Source organism: Camponotus floridanus, unplaced genomic scaffold, assembly GCF_003227725.1.
Source record: "Camponotus floridanus strain SB8 unplaced genomic scaffold, Cflo_v7.5 scaffold26, whole genome shotgun sequence".
NCBI classification, from domain to species: Eukaryota; Metazoa; Arthropoda; class Insecta; order Hymenoptera; family Formicidae; genus Camponotus; species Camponotus floridanus.
In genome coordinates, this window is record NW_020229392.1 from 559169 (window position 1) to 580114 (window position 20946).

Genomic DNA, 20946 nt, shown 5'->3' on the forward strand with positions numbered 1-20946 from the left:
CGCTATCCTTTAAAGTGTCGCGTAAATTTATTATGTATAAGTCATAAAAATGAATGCATTTTGTTACATGTATTTAGTACTTTTCAATTAAAAAATTTTTATTATTCGGAGCTTATATCTCTTTCTAAAAGAAAATACAGCTTTGATTGAATGCCATAAGTTTTCAATTCACAATATTTAAATAATATTTTGTTACAAAGTTATATTTACAAAATTTATATTTTTTTTGTTTAAATATTAAAACTGTTAAAAATTTTAAATTTTAATTGTGTCTATATATTATATTAATTATGTATATAATTGTGTATATATATATATATATATATATATATATATATATATAAAACATGCAATTTCTTAATTCTCAATTTTTTTTTAAATGGAATATCTGATAATATTTCCTAAATGGAAACAATGTCGGATTAATTTTATTTTCTACTACTGTTATTGATTACGCGAGACTGCGCGCAACAGTTTATTCGATTATTTTCCTATACTAATTCATTTTTGCAAAATCTATCATATTATTATATAATAGATAATTCTATAAAATAGATTAGTTATTATTATAACTTATACTAGCTTTAACCAATGCAATAAAGTACAAATATTATTTATAAAAATGATACAGCATTATAATTTCAATCAACTTCTTATACCGCGTACATATAACTCTTTTTTGTCCCGAGAGATATTCTTAGGACCTTAGATTCCCTCAAATGCGCATGATATTATCGATACAAAGAAGCAGACAGGATTGAAGTAACCCCTGTAAACAGCCTGAATGAATACAAAAACCACATAGCGTTGCTTAAACGCTTGAAAATTCCATGCGTCATCCGATGTGAATTATACGTATATTTTTTGTTATCAGCAAAAAAAGCGAACATAATTTCGAAGAAGGGGTTACTAACCCCTTGCTACAGTAGTGGGAGGCACTTTAGTCCCTTCCAGGTCGAAATGCTGGACCAGTCGAATGATTAATGAACAAACATTGAAAAAAGAGCTTTCATCCATCTCTTGTCCCCTTATCCTGCCACATTGTCACCCTATCTCTCTATTTCTTTTCCTCTTTTCTCCCTCTACTGTTTCTCGTCTGATGCTTCACATTTGCCCAAGGTCGTATGGCCGTTGAAGAATAGCAAAGAACAAAAATGGTAAGGATAGACAGATTTATCGTGGGATATCATTTGCAGGGTGCGCTTGACAAATTTTGGATTCCCTTAACTGTTCAAGTTCATTCTCCCTTTTCCCTTCATTCCCTACGACCGTCTCCACGATCGATGTTCATCCCTGTCGATGATGGATAGCAGTCGTGAGAAAATAAAAAAGTCGTTTTTGATTTATCGCCAACCGATCATCATGCTATCTTTGAAAGGAGCATATATCATGAACATGGTGGTTGAATAACGAAGTTCCAAGAAGTATCGTTTTCAAATTATCTTCTCAAAGGAATAATATATAATCGCGTACAGTAATTATTATACGGCGCAGTTTAGAAATTGCTTGAATTATTTTATCCTAAATATATTAATGAAACTATTAACGAAATTGCAAAATAAAAATTTAACATGCGCAACAAATTTGCATGAATGTTACTTTTGTTAAGCGTTAATTATTTAAAATATATATCACTATTTATTATTATCGAAATTTTAGTTCTGAAATTGTTTTTTCCGAATAATCACTTCAAAGTAAAAATAATTAAAAAACAAAAGATTAAAATCCTTGCTTTGTTAAAAAAAATGATTGTATTAATTTAATAAAATATTATTTTTTCAAATATAATAAATCTATATTTTTATATTATTACCTATTCTTTTACAGTAAAATCCTTTAGAAAAATGTCACATTAAAAGAAAATGAATATTATATTATATTATATTATATATATATATATATATATATATATATATATATAGAGAGAGAGAGAGAGAGAGAGATTTATACTTTACAAAATATAATGTTCATGTTATTAAATCATATAAAATTATTTTTATAAAATGACATCCAAAATTTTTTTTTGGAAACAATATAAAAAATTTTTAAGTAGATATGCAAATAAAATAATATTAGCAAAGGAAATTAGAGTAAATCATTTATCAATTGTTATAAATCGAAAACTAAATTATTGTATTAAATTATTCTAATACATGAGTCCATGAGTTATGAATTTTGCTGCATTATTTTTTTATTGATTTATGTCACTTTTAAAAAATCGTAATACATTTTTCTTGCTCATTTATTTACTCGTTATCTACAGTTTATTGACTTTTTATAATTTTTACTATATCTATATATAAAGTAAATATATATTCACGTCTCGATTTTAGGCCTCTTTTCTTTAATAGTCCTATTTTGTCCTATTTACTGACCGCTTTTTTACCGCTGTTGAGCGACATGACCAATTGCATATCTGTATTGAAACGGTACAGCTACTTATTAATGGGAAGACTTGTTGCTCTCTCACAATGCTGTAGTTGCAGTTCCGTTGTAATTTGCATAGTTGTCCTCCTCTGAATTTGAAGAGGTATGTATTTCTCAGAAATATGCATTTTCTGACAGAGTTTCAGAGTTGAAATAAACACGCATAATTATTCGATCTATAAAATTTCGATAAAATAAAAAAAATACAATTGAAACTATAAGATATTTATGAAAATATATCAGAAATGTCTAAAGATCATATAAATAGTAATATATAGTAAATAAATAATAATAATTAATAAATAATAAAATAATTTAAAATATATTTATAAGTGTTAAAAGAAAGAACTCCTAAAAGTGTTATATAAATTTTCAAAAAATATTTCATTTTCTCATCACTACATTAAAATTTATTTTACACTTTATATATTTTTGTCACATTCATTTTTGTCATAAATTTTGTATAAAAAAATAATTAAAATTGGAATTTAATATTTAATAGTCTTAATTTTAAAGAGAAGGTTTCTTAAAGGAACGAGAGTCGAACGAGAGTCATTCCTTTCAAGTATTATCACGACTAGAATTGTTTGCCGGTGTCAGTATATTTTACGTATGTTGGCTGCAACAGAGCCTAATGTATTTTTCATGAAGCCGCAATAAAACTTGCAGCGACGAAAGCCAATAACAGTAAACCAGTGGCTCATGTAAGGTATATTCGTATACTCTCGCAAAGTAAACGATTCCGCCGCATCCTTTTCGTTACAACGCGCAAAACTAGCGAGCAATCTACATATTTTTAATTAATTTAATAATTAATGTATTTTCATTAACTACAGAAGGACGCATTTTAACTTTAATATGCAACAAGTTGCGTGCTTAAGTTGAGTTTAAAGGTGATTACATTAACGACGTGCTGTTTCGTTTTTTATTATCTTAAAATCATCGTACATTATGATTAATATCTCGACTGTTATCTATTTGATAATTCTGCTTAATGGATATCATTCATCAACAACTCTTAACATAGCATATACAAGTTACTATAAAACTATGAAAAATGATATAGTATCTTTAAAGAAGAACTGGACTGAGATTCATTTCAATAAAAATTTAAATAAACATGTATAAGAAAAGATCTTAACTTAAAAAATATATATATATATGTATTAAAAATTTTTAAAAATAGAGAAAAAAACAAATTATATCTTTCAATACGTCTTTATTATAAAAAATCAATTCTAAATATGATGATATTGATTTATCATTTTTCTATAGTTCTAGTGATAGTTATATAATTATTATAATGATATAAAATCACATATTTTTTACACGATTGAAATTACATGAGACATAAGGAAAAAACTATTAATGCATTTTTATTTATAGTTATAACTCTAAAAAACAATCGATATATTCTATCGACATATTCTAATAACTTTGTAACTATCTTAATATGATGTTTTATGATGTAGAAGAGAAAAAAACGAATGGAGGTAATTAGCAATTCGAAACTTTTGCGAATGACAGAAGCAAGAAGATTTTTCGGGTACGAGAAGAAACAGCAAAGAGAGAAAGCGGAAAGTACGACTGCAGGATAATTGAAAATGATTTATCGACCGACCCAGCAGCGATGCGGCGTATTAATTTAAAATGGAACCGATCTGAATTATTTCCGTTCTATTACCGACGAGATAATTATGACTTGGCGAGACCGCTAGACGCGCAGACGGCGATTCAAACGAGCGGCCGTCGTTAATCTCATCATAATATGTCGCGAATCTATATCTGTTAACGAGATCTTTCAAAATTAATCTCGAATCTGCACGTTTTCGAGATTGATGAATGCTGCCCGGGAGATATAAAGAAAAATTGAAATAAGCCAATCCAGTTTCTGTTATCATCCTGTAATAAAAATTCGAGCGAGATTTTTAATAAATACAGTAAAAAATAAGCGCGAGTTTATAACACAGATCTCAATTTTAGATATCAATTTTAAATATCTATCAATCATATTATTATGTACCTCATTAGCACTTATAATGTAAACATAACTAACATTGGCTTCTAATATTATATTTATATATTATTAACGATATCAAATATTTAAAAATTTGAATCTATGTAATTTTCATCGCATGTTTAATATTAAACGCATAATCTTATTTTTATTTTTCATTTCTATTAAAAGCTTTTTTATTTTCATTAAAATATCAAATAAAATGATAATCAAACAGTCCAATTTAACATATGAGCTAAGATAATATGTATTTTATTAGCATCTTTTTTTCTTATCGTTAAAAAAGCCCTCGTCGATAATAGATCATGTTTCGTCGGATGTATCGTCACGTCGAAATGATAATAATGGGCTTACGTTGCATAATCAGAAGAGTTTAACAGCAGCCGAGGCATGAGAACGAGACGATCGAGATGGCGGCATCAAGACGCCGTGAAAAGTGTATGCTTGGCTGAAAATATCGAAAATATTCTCGAGAATGGCAGGATTAGGATAGCTTTTCGCTCAATCTTTTTCTCCTTCACTGAGCAAATTCATCCTGAAATCATTATATACATACATACATACATGCATACATACATACATACATACATAGAAAAAAAAAAAAAAATATATATATATATATATATATATATATATATATAAAATATATTTCAAATATAAATTTTCCGACAAATGTGCAATTGATTTTTGCTCAGCGAATATTTGGCAAATGACCTAATTATGAAGATATTTAACATCAAAAATTAGCTTTAAAGAAATACATATTGGGAAAATTAAAAAAAATATATATTGGAATATGTATCTCGAGAATGCTGATTTTTTTACAAGTAAAAAATTTATTTTATAGAAAAAAATTTTTTGCGTGTAAAGATTCCAGTTTCTCATTTTTATATTAAAATTTTTTAAGAAAAACTAAATTATAAAATAAATATATAAAAGATCATGTTAATTGAGAATTTAGATAAATATGCAACTTATCTAATTGAATAAAATTTTTTAATGTATATCTTCCTTCCATCATCAATTCCTAAAAACACCTACTCTTAATCATTTGTAACTCTTCCAGAAAATATTGATATATCTTTATATTAAAACAATTATTAGTTTTCTAAATTGATATTTTTGTCACATGATGAGATTTAGTTTGTAAACGCTTTTTAAATATAATTTAAATATAAATCAACAAATAATATATATATTTTTTCCTAATATAGCACACACACATGTGTACACATATTGATATATATTCGATTAAAGTAGGGACAAAAAGAGAGAGAAGCGGGCGCCATGGCGTCCTTACAACCTCTCCAGACAACAACGACCCCGAATATAACTCCGCCGATATGGAACTAATGAACCAATTATACGTAATAGGACCGCCGCCTTCGAGGAACGATTGTCTCGGCTTTCTCGGCTGTTTCAAGGACTCTCGCTATGCAAACAATGCCTATGATGGGAAACGTTGCAACGGTCTGCTCTCGATTAGTATCAAATCGCACTTTTAATTGGAGTTGAGCACCATTGTATGAGCACCATTACGTAGAGTAAAAAAAGATGGTTTCCTATGTACGAGGCACATTATATTATAAATTAATTAAGATAGAACGTTAAAGAGACTCAACGATGCCAAAGTATAATTGCAATTATTCCATATTGAAAAATTGGAATATCAGGCTACTTCATATAATAAAGAATAGAAATTTTTCATAGACTTAAAAATATATTTTTACTTATAAAAAAAATTAAAAAAAGAAAAACTTTCATGCGCGTAGCAAGATAGCCATAAAATATTTATTAAAGATGTAATTATAAGAGTTATTTATTAAAGATGTAATTATAAGAAGATACTTTTTCAAATTTCACAAAAACATGCCAGTATCACGACTTTTAAATAAAATAAAATAATAAATTATTTCTAATCAGAATATAAAATATAATAAAATTTTTAAAATACATAAAAATAGAAATAATAGAAAGCATTAAGATGATATTATAAAAAGTATTTCTTTTTTGAGTGTTATCGATATATCTAATCTTATTATATTTTTTCTCGTTGATATTTCTCTTTATCTCGTAATACTAAATTCGTACACATAATTTGTACATATAACTTTGTAAAATATAGTTTTAATCGAATCTAAACTGCTTATGTATACATTTCTTTATTTGGCTGGAATTTGACTTGATACTGATTATAATAAATTATCCCACACATTGATATCGATTGTAATAAATTATACCGAACCTTAATACCTACAAGAAACGGATTAATCTAAGAATATAGCAATCTCAACGCTCAGTAAATCGAATCTCGTAATGGAAAATTCGTGTTTCGACTATCCGTCGTCATTCGTCACTTACGATCCTTACGTTAATTGCTGAAGGAGACTCTAATCTGAATTATACGAACTGAGGTTTTCGTAGGAAACCTCAATGTAGCTTTCACAATTCATGCAATTCGTTTTTATTTAAACTCGGTCATTACATCATAGCATTAATTGGTACTTATGCGAAGGTTGGAAAGAATCTATCGGCCGAGAGAGAAGAATTTTAAGAGCTTGTAGCAAGTAGGGCGAAAAATGAAATAAATTATATACAAGCAATGCACACACAAAGATACAAAAAATTCCAATGGATCTCTCCCTCACATGTACCTAAACACAAGAACGGATTCGTTGAAACACATATATATCAATTTCACGCACACAAATTCAAAACACGAGGGATTCAAGGGTGCGTCGTTACTTTTTATGTCTATAATGTTTCAGAAAGCTTCTAGTAAAAAACGACATGCATGCCTGTACATCATTTCTAGGGACATCTGAGTGGATGAAATACATTAAAGTAAGATGTAAGAAATACACTGATGACAATATAAAAGACTGTCACCGATCTTTATAGATATTAGTCTCATTAATCTCTCTCTCTCTTTCTCAGAACCCATGAATTTCATTCCATCCATTTCATAGGATTTCAAAATTCTGATTAATATTAACTAAGAATTTTTTGAATTTTTATTGAAATTCGATTCTTTATTAGTTCCAACAATCTGCTTAAAAAACAAACATTGCTTAAAAAGAATTCTCTATATACGTAATATGATTTTTAACAATAAAATAAATATAGTATTCTGTTTATCGATAGTACATTGATAGCCAGAGTTTATTGTCAAAATAAAATTGCAAGAAATCAACCATATTACAAACAATTTAGAAAAATAGAAATTATAAAAAAAAAACAAATATCACGTGTTTGAGAAATTTATTTAATAAATGTAATGATGAAGAATCGATTTGTTTTCAAATAAGTAGTTTATATTTTTTCAAATGATATTTAATATTTTTATTATTATCAAAAAAATTATTATTATTATTATGTATTTTTCATTTCATTTACACAAACTGTAAAAATTTGTTTCTCGAGTTTGCGAATACATTTTATCACATCTTCTCTTAAATTTACCAAGTACTTCAAAAAGCTTTAGCTTGAAAACGATACTTTCCAGATACATGTTTATTTAGACTTTAACGTTTTGGTGTGTAGAATTTACCCGGATTCGTGACACCAATTTTCAATGTTTTATCTATGTTTGTGAGAATAGCCTTTATCCTTTTATTAACGGCTGAATTTTGCGAGGAAACTTTCATGGTTATATATAGAGTGCTTAAACCATATATTCACCGCAAACTTTAATTTCCCCCGTCATGTAACAAGAAATAACTTCCTATCATTAGTGCACCTTTTAATAGGGAATTATCACTATCATAATATTTATTCTACGATAATGTTAGTCTTACTGATCACTTATAAGCCTTACACATATACATTTGAAAAATTAAAATGCAAGTTACTTTGAAAACTTATATATATAATATCTAATAATAGTAAAAAACAATTTAATATAATAATTTTTCAATTTTTATTTGAAGAAGTAAAATCAAAATATTTATAATATAATTCTAGTAAATTTATTTTCGTTTTCAAATTCAAAATAATAAAACACCACAAATTGCAAAGACAAATATTAATTGAAGGTAGAACTCAATATAATTAAATGATCAAGAGTGAATGATCTGACAAAGATGAAAATCAAAAGCAAAACATAAACAATTATGTTTATATTACTAAAAAATACCAGTGTTATCATTTTTCTTGTCATTACCAATTTTTACAGTGAGATCATGTTGATGTTCGATATTTACATGCCAGAGTGGGATCATCCACTCTGTTTAATGAGGTTTTGGAATTATCTCCATTGAGGATGGTGAGTCAATCGAGGTCTTAAACGCTCCTTCATATAGTCCTATGGAAGGGTGGATATATTTAGGATATTGCCTCGTGACCACGCGGGCTGCAGCTACTCTCCGAAATTAGTAATCAAGTTCCATTTTGATAAAACATTTAAGCTCAGCTTATTCTGTGTGATGCTTCGTGCTCCTCGGATATGCGCTGTACAGGATTTTGACACTTTATCTCATTAAAAGTCTACATAACCATGTATCAGATGATACGAACGATAATACTTCTTTTAACAATTAGAATAGTCAAAGATGTCAATATTTATAGCATTATTATATTTATAGCAAATTATAATAATTCAAATTGTATGCAATATTTAATGTTTTATGATGTTTTTAGATAAAAAATCGATCAATACAATTTGACATATTCGTACCCTCATTTGTAAAGAAATTTCTAGTACAATAAATATGAAATGATAAAGTAAAATGTATTCATTAAATGTAAAAAATTAAATATAATAATATAATGCTATATATTATTTTAATGACTAATTTTTATCAAAAAAAAATATCCTGCATTTTTACCAATAAATATGACAATTTAATTCTCAATTTGTAGTGAAGTAATATTATCCGAGGTTTTTAAAGTAAATATAAAATTGCAAAATCACATTTAATAAATCTAGGACATAGATACATATCAGTATCACATTTTACATTTTTATTTAATTATTCTTTTCTTGTAATGTATAATATCAGAGAATACAACATTCAACATAAATGAAAATATTAATTAAGAAATCGTTAATATATAAAAGTGTTAAAGTACTGCTAAAACATGTATCGAAATATACGATAACTAACAAATCATATAATACATCAATCACACATATGTGTGATTGATGTAATAATCGTGTTATCTTTTCATTGTATTTCAAATACAGCATTAAATGAATATTAATTCTGTATCAATAATACTGTATGATAATACATCATTTCTTCTTTAAAAAAAAAAGTGTTATTACCGAAATATTTTATGTTCTCGATATGATGTCTACACAATTTCTGAAATTAATATCTTGAGATAATAATAACTCACGGAAAAGTAAATAATAGTATTTCATCATTGGCAGTGCATTAAGACTGTGCACTATGTTCTTATACTAAAATAATATCGTCCTCGTTTTACTGATTTATGTAACTTTGCGCCAAAAGATCGACTCAAAGTTTATACTAAATAATTCCACTGAGTGTTGATTTAATTCAATCCCTGTCGCGTACCGCTTAAGTACATTCGTTGGAAACATATATACGTAAATATACACACGCATACATAATCGTATGTACACATGCATATACACGGTACTCGATGTCCCATGGCGCGGCGTTTTAGGATCCTGTGGAGCGTACCAGGACGAAGGATGACAAGGCGTCGCGGGGTAGTTGGAAGAGGGTGGCTCAAGAGGCCGTGGCCCATTTTCACGCAATGACGTCAAGCCGTATCCCCGCGTACGTCACCGCATTCGGTAAATGTAGTTTTACCAACCTATGGGGCACCGCGTCCACTGCACCCGAAGTTTGTACTGCATGCGTACATTTCTGGTATATAGATATATATAAGCACTGGATATCCTCTGAATACATGATTTCGTCTACAGATGTGTGCATAAATTATCTTTTAAAAAGAAAAATATATCAAAATTTTCAATTATTGTTTATTTATATTAAAACAATTATTTACTTCAGAACCATTAATTATTTCTTTTAAACTGTCATTAATTCTAATACATATATATACATATATAATATAATATAACATTATAAATATATTCATTATAAATATATAAATATATTCATTATGAATATATTCATTCCATTTTCTGTATAAAATTAAGAGCATTCAAAAACTTAACTTGTGTTTCAAACTAAGAAATTAGATCAACATCATATATATATTTAAGATTAAGTTTCTTAATCCTCAAAAAGTTTAAGCTCTTTGAATTTCTAAAGATGAATGGGATAATATCTAACAGATAAATATATAATACCAGTTAATATCTGACAGATATATATATAATACCAGAGTAATATTATTTAATATTTAATAAAAAACTGAACTTCAATATTCAGTTTTCCCTAATTCACTATATCTATTTTCTACGTATAATCTAATCGCACGAATACATCGGCGATCGAAAACAGGTGCAGTGGCCGTTGCGGAAATGTTCGAAGAGTTTTCTCGGCGAAAGAAGTAGTATAGATAAACGTTTATTGAGATTCCGGGGTAGTGTCCCGTCAAGCGTTAAACGCAAGTTTAGTAATAGGAAACGAAAAACTAAAAACTATCGTGCAAGATGCAATAATCTGCGTAAGAAAAAAATAATGGAAAAAAAAAGAAAAAAAATGTTATCAAAGAAAACGTCACTAGTATCATATTAGAGAGTTTAGCAAAAAATAATAAAACTGACTATGAATGATTATGAATACTATCCGCATTTTAATACATATTTATTTTTCGAGAGCGAGATCTTATTCCTCAAGTGTGCGATGAAATTATTGAAATTTTTGAACATTTGCTTAATTTAATCGAATTTACAGTATAATTTTCCAACAAAATTCTGGTGTCCCGATATTAGCTACAGATGTGTGTATGATATAATGTTTTTAGTTTTTAAATTATAAATATTAAACATATTGCAAAATATTTCTTTTTTAGATTAATTTTAAATCCATGCAATTGAATATATGATATTTTTTTATTTTGATCTTGAAAAATAAACCTTATTTCTATGATATAAGTGTTTATGACAAAAATTGTAATCATATTTTCCAATCAATGATTAATTTTATATTATCTAAAATAAGCGAATATCTTCAATTGTAAATAGAATTCTTGCGATGATATCGATCGCATTATTTTCAATATTCAACAATCTACTCGATTACGATTCTCCCTCTAAGATTTTAGAAATGATCTACAAAAGAGGTAATAAATAATAATAAAAATGAATTTACAATGCGATACATGTTGTGTGTGTATGTGCGTAACTGTTTTTCTTTTAAATATCAATCATTTTTCATATACACACATGTATATACACACAATATAAATATACATATATAAGAAGTGCAATCATTTTTTTGAATAATATTCGAATGAAAAATTCATATCATATAAAATTTTTTATTTCTTTCATTTTTATCATAACTCTTACAGTTTCCTAATTTTTATGTAATTTTCAACATTCCTATTCTTTTCAATTGTTATATAATTTTATTTTTACAATAAAGCATTCATGAAAGACACACAATTAACATTATTTAGATGTACATATATTTTGGAATAATAAAACATACTAAGAAGAAAATATATTCATTTCAATATATGTTTAAAATTAGATAAATATATTTATATTATGTGCATTGATAATAATTAAGATTTTTTAACGAATAGAATACTTATGTGAAATCTTTAAATATAAAAAAATTACTATAAAAACACGTCAAAAATATAATATCTATAAAAATCTTTGTCATAAATTTCTGTTGAATTATCAATCATTAATTACGTTTGAATAAGTTAATAAATAATGCGAATAAATAATGTGTGTGCAACTATAAGATAAACATACCGTCCACGGTGCATCGATAATTTATGACTCGAACAATATTGAAATCACGCTTTTCTACATTCGAAAACATATGTTATAGGGCCAATGTGGTTCGATAGCGATAAGCGAATTGTCTGCTGAATTTTAATTAAAACGCAACACATCCTGTAATAACATTAGCGTTTAACGCGCAGTCAGTTTTGATATACAGTGTATATAAATTGAGTTTACGCAGTACTACTCGGCGATAGATACATTTTATACACAATGCAATATTTTTTTTTCGAAAATTGAAACAAATTTTTTTTTGGAAAAATATTAAAATGTTAATCACTTTCAAGAGACTAATAAAAAAAAACAAATTTTCTTTAATACACACATACATACACAAAATAATTGTTTTATTAATTTCAAATGCATACATACATGTGTATATACATAGTATTTAGTACTGCTTCAATAAACTACTCAAAAAAATCCGAATTATTAGTTATTAATTCATTTTTGATTAAAAAAAAAATATTTCATAGTTTCTAAAGAAAAATATCACTCAGTTCATCGAATATGTTTAGTATTTCAATACGTTTAATACATTAATAATATATTTTACATGACGTACACCTACAGCACTCTTTATGAAAATTGTTATAAAATGACTGCACAAATTGCGTAGCTGCTGTAAATAAATAAATTCAACGAACGAAGCGCGGATTGATTGCTTGAAAAAAAGTAGATCGCGCTGATTGCAGTCATGTCGCAGTTTCGCACAGTATCGCGAACAAATTCAATGGAGAGGCGTTTATATGTAACTAGGACAGAGAATTTTATGATCGAGTCTTTATATTCTTTCTTATCAATGCATTTGTATGTTTTATGATGAATGTTAATAAGAACTTTGTAAGAAACTGATTCTCTCACTAGGCATCAGATTCATTAATCTATATAATATATCTGTATAAATATATAATATTGAACGTCATTTGTATGTACAATTTAAAAGTTTGAAATAAATATCACAATTCTAATAACACATTTTTTATAAAATAATATGTTAATGTTTACTAATATAAAATTTAAAATAAATATCATAATTCTAATACATATTTTACAAAATAATATGTTAATGTTTACTGATATAATATTATCTAATTTTTGTCACAAATTTTAATGTTTATTTCAACATATATGTAAAAATAACTAATGCTTATTCAATTATTTTAATTCTCTTTCTTTGTAAGTTACTAGATGTAAAAAGGTAATTCTATTTCACTGCAGATATATATATTCTAGTATTAGAAAACAATACAATTTGTTTTAATTTACTGTGACTTTTTTATGCGAAGATGCATCGAGTGCGGCAGCTAAGAAACTAAGGTCGTTGAAAAGTCCGTTGTCGAGCTTGTACCGTGATGCACAACAAATAAAAAATTGAATCATGCTCCATAGTAATACGTACGAGTACACTATAATTTATAGAGAAACCTATTTGAATTATGAATGAGTTCCTCGCGGAAAACTTTAGGATATTATAACTTGGCAAAGAATTAATGTAGCAATATAAAATAAGAATATTTGAGATTAATAGATTAGTGAAGTAATCGAAAAGCTGTTAGATGATTCAAATTATTACACAAAAATGTTGTGTCATTTATTAACATCAATTAATCAAATTAAAACTTTGCATCTTTCACAGACACGAAAAAAAATGATGAAAAGACAAAAGTATCTTATCATCTTAAATAGACACGAATTAAATAATAAATATTTATTTAGTAAAACAAATAATTACTCTTCCAATTAATCGTTAATCATAATTTTCTATACGCACTTCATTAGAAATATAAATTTTTATTATGTATATAGAATCAGAATTTTTATTTAGAATTTATCTTTATTTATAATTTATCTAACATTATTAAAAATTAAAATTCCCTACTTTCTTGATCTTCTTCTTTTAATTAAAAAGTTAATAACATAATCGTGTTTAAAATTATCATATTCTTAATTTTGTTAATTAATTTGCTTTTTGACAACTTGAATTTCAAAGGATATTCCTGACATCTCTATATATTCTGTTATTACTGTATACTGTTGTAATTGCAACTGCTGTTACCGACTGCAACATCGAGACTAGGGAAGCCTCGGGGGCAAAACTAATGAGGCGCGTAGAAAATGGAAACGATTTTCAGGGTCTAATTCGGCTGTTGATGATTGCCGCGGTAACATATAAAAATGAGAAGGTATACGTAGGAGATGAGGTTCGATGGTGTGATAACGTAGCCGCATTGCGGCACACGACCACCATGCTTCGAGCTGGCTACATCGCCGAAGCGGCCGTATAGACCTCCCGTGCTCGAGTCTTTCCCAGTCGTACTAATACTACTACAATCGCCGCACGCTGATACATCTCTGCACATCTGCCTCGAAATCTACTCTGTATGTGCGAAACATACCGCAATCACTAAGGTAAGATTGATATTTCGCGTTAAAAATGTATTTTGCAAGATGGATCTCTCGATGGTGAAATCTCGTTTATTCACGGCTACTAGGAGCCAATTCCATAAAAGATATATAAAAGATATATGTATATAATATAGACTTTATACAGGAGAATTTAGAGAATATTTTAGAGAACTGTTTAGATGGAGCAATTTTTAATATACATTATTCTAATTTTTGTATAACACATAACATGTTTTAAGCATTACATGAGCTTTAATGTATCGATAACTGTATTTTCCAATATCGATAAAAAAAAATTGAAAAAGATGTATGTATAAGAGATATTTCTTTTTTTATAATAATATAATTTTGAAATAAAAACACTATTATTGTATCAGAATTAATATGTTGTAGATTTTTAATTGTATTTTTTATTTAAAAAATACATTTACGCTTATTAAAGACAAAAGTAAAATATGTATAGTTTTATATTTTTAAATTTGAATATCTCTTACACTTTATTGATTCATTTTTGTTAAATTCATACAACGAAATATTTTAACAATCATAAGCCATACAAGTATGTATTACATATCGTAAGTTTAAATATATCACATGAGTTTCACTGATTAAAATTTTGTTTTCTAATAAAATAAAAAGGATGGTTCTCCTAAAAATAACAGTATAATAACAGAATAATTATCATAATTAACTTCATATTAATATTTAAAAGTCACACAATGTGTAATCTATATAAAATTATTTCAAGATGTCATTCGATGATGATGATCCTATAAAAATCTCTCTCTCTCTCTCTCTCTCTCTCTCTCTCTCTCTCTCTCTCTCTCTCTCTTTGCGAGTTCTATCATTACATCTGATTTCTTGTAGTTCTTGCTGATTAATGGAGGTACACACGTTGACATATGTATTACCCGGTATACTGTTGTTCATCGCACATGTAACGCGAGTGTACTTGTTAGTTGTTTCAAAATGTCCGTGAGCTCTTCAACCCAGATATATTCATTAAATACCCAAACTATTTTGTCGAGACAAATGAGACGAGAAATTGCACAAAAAAAATAAAAATAAAAACCAAACACATCATTTTATTTAGATTTCTTCAATTAAAATATTTAATAAAAATCAAACACATCATTTTATTTACATTTCTTCAATTAAAATATTTAATAAGGATAATGAAAAAGCAAAGAGAATTTTTTCGAATATGAGAAATCGACTTATATAGATTAAGTAATATAGATCAAGCAATCAATAAGTATAAATCAATAGTAATATAGATCAATTACACGTTATATATTATTACGTGATTTTTATATAATAATTTTTTATATAACTAGCGCTTTAATATCGATAACTGTATTTTTCAATATCGATAAAAAAATTTGAAAAAGATGTATGTATTATAAGATATTTTCTTTATAATAATATAATTTTAAAATAGAGATTAGTAAATGAAAACGCTGTAATTTTTGCAGAATTAATGTTCCATATTTAAAAAATATTCAAATATTACTAATCAATGTAGCTCACAATATATGAACCACACTTGACTCCGATCATCCATCATCAATCAGACATACATTTTTTAATATATCTTAAATATATAATATTAAATTAATAAATTACATAAATATTGATATATTATATTATTATTAACTCTGTTCACGATCTACGAAGTGTCAAACTATCATCTAACTGAATTTGTTAACATTTATATCAGACACATAACAAAATATAATAATTGTATTAAATTAATAAATTCACAAATAAATATCAACTATAATTATTAATCCCACTCGCACGATGTACGAAGTGTCAACGAATTCTCACCGAACTGTCATTGAATTCAATAACATTCACATTGTCGACCGTCAATCGGACAAATGGCAATAATATATGCGATTAATACGATTTAAAACAAAACATTTCAGGCGTTTCACGGATTTTTTTATTATGGGCCATTCGCACATAATATGCTTAAATAATAATAACAATAATGTATTTAACAAGATACAACGAGAAAAATATAAAGAAGACAATTTCTATATTACATATAGATGACCTATCTTAATAAATAATAAAAAAGCAAATAAATCCTATTAACTGTGAATCAAAAAACAGCTTATCCTGTTTGATATTAATCGATTTTTTAGAAAGAGAAAGAAAGAACTTAATTTTTTCATAATCTTTTTTATTATTGATTGATTTCAATGAGATGCGCTACGAGCGTATCTAATTTATTTAAATGTTAACGAATGTAAACGAATACTAAGACTATGAAAAAATTAAGTTCTTTCTCTCTTTCTCCCTTCTTCCCTCCCTCCCTCTCTCTCTCTCTCTCTCTCTTTTTCTGAGAGAGGAAGTTTTCTATTAAAATGTATTAAAACGCAGTAGAGAATTAATAACTGTTGTTGTGATTGAGGTAAACCTACTGCAAAGTATAAGAAAAATATAGAAGTATAATATTTTTAAGTATAATATTTATAGTATTTTTTGAGTTATTATCGCGAGAGCTTAAATGATTAATATCTATCCTCCTACTGTGACAATCGAAATACCGATACATATATTAACCAGTTTTCTCGCCACCTACAACTCCGTCTTTCTCAATTCCCACGCGTTTTCCAACAGTTTTCCTTTCACGTGACAGATGCACAATCGTTTATATGACAACCGTAGAACAGATCGGAAAACTCGTACTGATCTGAATAGCTTCACGTTTTCTACAGAGATGAAAGCTAGTTTTCTCTATCTATTTTAAAATCAAAAATATTTTAAAACAGTTTCTTCCGTCTTATATATTTCAGATGCAGATACTATTTGTAAATGATTATGATTAAAATGCATTAATTAAAAGAATTAAATACAACTAATATATATAAAATCACAAACATAATTTATTTTGCCGTAATTTTATAAATACGATTAGAAATAATTCATAAAAAAAAGCTTCCATTTCTCAAATAAGATCAAAATTTTAAAGCAAACTCTTTTCACTTTAACAGAACACAAACGTTTAAACAATTAATATCTGCCTATTGCAAATAAATAACAAAATGCGAGCGCGTAATTCGAGACGATCAGCAATGAATTGAATCTTCACATGTATGTACACATGAGCAGACTTCCTCCAGGCTCAAATAGGACAGAATAGGTAAATAGCAGTGAATGAAACGAGACAAGTAAAGAGGAGGGCATATAGAGGACGATGTTATTATCTCTCGTAATTAAACGGACTCAAATTCGCTATCGATCGTGTCTCATCGAATTAATTCTCGCTCCACATCGATATGTTTGCATGCATATATATATGTGTGTGTGTGTGTGTGTGTGTGTGTGAGTGTGTAGTATTCTCTCGATGTACTGTTATCCCCGGTAACAAAATTTTATTCAAATATTATAGGCAGATTATAAGAAATGAAGAAGATCAATACACGATGTTTAAATAATTATTAAGCAATTTTTAAAAAAGGATTGCAACACATACATATTCTTATAATAATGCATTATGATATATTATAGATAATTATGTATTATATAACTAATGTGAAGCTCAAACTAACTTCCACAAAGAAAAGTTGCATTACATAAAATGATTATATTATTAAATTACATACGTTATAATCTATATAACTATAAAATTAAATCTTTAAAAAGACAAAAAGTGGGAAAATTCTTTAAAAACTGAGTGTTCCGAGAAGATAGCAATTTTTCAAATATTGTTAAAAATTATATTCTCAATAATTATATACACAATGTAATAGTATATGGATGCAATATGTGTTATATTTTTCACGCTCTTAATAAAACGGATAAAAATGCAACCGAGAAGCGCACATACATAAACGAAATCATCGCGTCGCGACCTGAAAAAAGGTCATTGATTTGTATATTGAGCAAAACGGGAAAAACACGATAAAAAAGTTAATGTGTTAGATGCAATTTAATTCGATTTATCGAGGCGAGATAGCGTGCGGACGAAAACGAAGATGACCGAAATATACAAGTCGATCGCGTCGTCCAATTAATCGCGGCGGCGATGCATATGCATGTCCGCGTACGATCCTGGAATAACGTCCGTCCTGGCTATTTCGCACTAGTTATGTATTTAAGCAATGACATTTATACATACGTTTGCATACGTTTCCCTCCACGTACGCTTAGCGATTCCCACGCATGCGAGGAAACATTGTCCCGGAGCCTTCGTCGCGTCGAACGCGCGCTGCGAAAATTCGCACCGAAAAGTTTTAGGTCGGCGAAAAAAACACGCGAGGTATAATTAAATTGCGTCGCAGAACAAATTTGCACGCGCTGGAAACGGGCAAGGAAAATACGTTAAACGTATTAGCATATTTCGTATTTTCTCTCATTACTATTCTTTCAAGAGAATATGATGCATAGATATCGCGCGTAAATAACTTTTTCAGAAACATTATTATTCTCAAACATTATCATTAGCGTAACCGCAATCGTCTGACTCGCAACTGATCGCGTCGACGGGAATGATAATTTACTGTGATATTTGCCGCAAAATGTTACAGATTTCCTTGGGGAATCGAACCATTATATCCGTTCTCGTGCGAGATATTGAAGGAGCTTTAAGGCCAGGTCGTCAACCAATCTACAAGCACGCGCCTTATATTTTTTATTTTTTTACCGAATAGATACTAATTATTTGAAAATTATAGGAAATTATGAAATAAGTGATCAAATAAAATTTTTATATTACATGAAAAAATATCAATTATACATAAAATACAATAAATAAATTTAAAATAACTGATGTTATGAAGTTCTCTTAATCCAAATCGTCTCTCTAAAGGCGATAAAAATAATTATGAGATTCACAGATTACGAAATTCAATCTCATGTAGAATATTATGATATTGAAATTTTATATAAGTTATTGTCTTTTTCATACGGGGTAGATATAAAAAAAATCGTAAAAAGAAAAACAGAAAATTAATTACTATCTTGTTACTTGTCAATGGAATTGCTCTTGTCGCATGACCCAGATTAATTGCATTTCAAAAAACTGCACGCGCAAGATTGCGTGTATCAACTGAAAGTGATTGCGCTGCGTTAAAACGGCGCCAACGATTTCAAGATGATCTAAAAGCAATTCGTTTTGCGCTGAAAGTAATCATATTTCTTGGAATTATATTATGAAGAAAATTACTCCAAATGCGACGATATCATAGCAAAATGAGGAATAAATCGCTGTGTAAATCGTATTCGCGGTTCATCTAACGACTGCTTTCTTTCGTGCCCACCCGTACGTCTACGTATACACAATAAATTGGCGGTAAGACAGTTATAAGAATATATTACACAGAGAAGGGGTATAATTGCCGTTTAGAATCTGTAACATAAAAATGTTATCCAAAAATAGAGTCACAAATACTCGTTCTTTTTTCATATTAAATCAGATACAGCTTGTTTCAATATGATTCTTATTAATAAATTAAACAAATTAAATGTTACTCTCATTATTATATAAATTGCTCTTATTAATAAATTAAATATTACTTTTATTAATAAGTTATATCATACTATTTAAATTTAATAATTTAAATATCATAAATATATTTTTTCTTTAGAGAGAAAATATAATGGTAGTAATTAATTAACTAAGTATAGAAAAATATAAAATTATAGTACATCATCTTAAAAAAATTAGAGAATAATATAACACTTATTGTTAATAATTAACAAACACTTCAATTTCGCACAAGATTGTTTTTATAACCGAATCTCATCGATAGGCAATATTAATAAATTCTTGAAATAGCAATTCATCTTTCCTTGCTTCCCATTTATTAAAATTCATGATAAATTAGAATGCCATAATACATGAAACTAATTATTCTGACATAGTTTTAAGTTTCATTTTACTTCCTTACAACTGGTTTTACGTCTACGGCTATTTGTCTACAGGCGTGCATCAGCGTAACATTGTTATCCGTTGTCTAAACTAATGAACGATATCGTACCGTAACTAATCTTCCACTAAGATATGCGCCGCGTAATGCAAGCTGAATGAAAGATAAGATGATATACACCGGCAAGAACCGCAACACGATTTATAGCACATGTGCTACGACATAATTAACATGTGACGTGCTTACCACGCTTATACTTTTCACAGATAATCCATCGTGCAGAAAGATTCTCCTAACATGTAGAG

General features: G+C 27.8%; 1 protein-coding gene across 2 annotated transcripts in view; it reads right to left on the reverse strand.

The window, feature by feature from the left end:
- The window catches only part of LOC105257049 (two pore potassium channel protein sup-9), a 79022-nt gene that overhangs the window by 12853 nt on the left and 45223 nt on the right, over positions 1–20946 (reverse strand). The window lies entirely within an intron of this gene.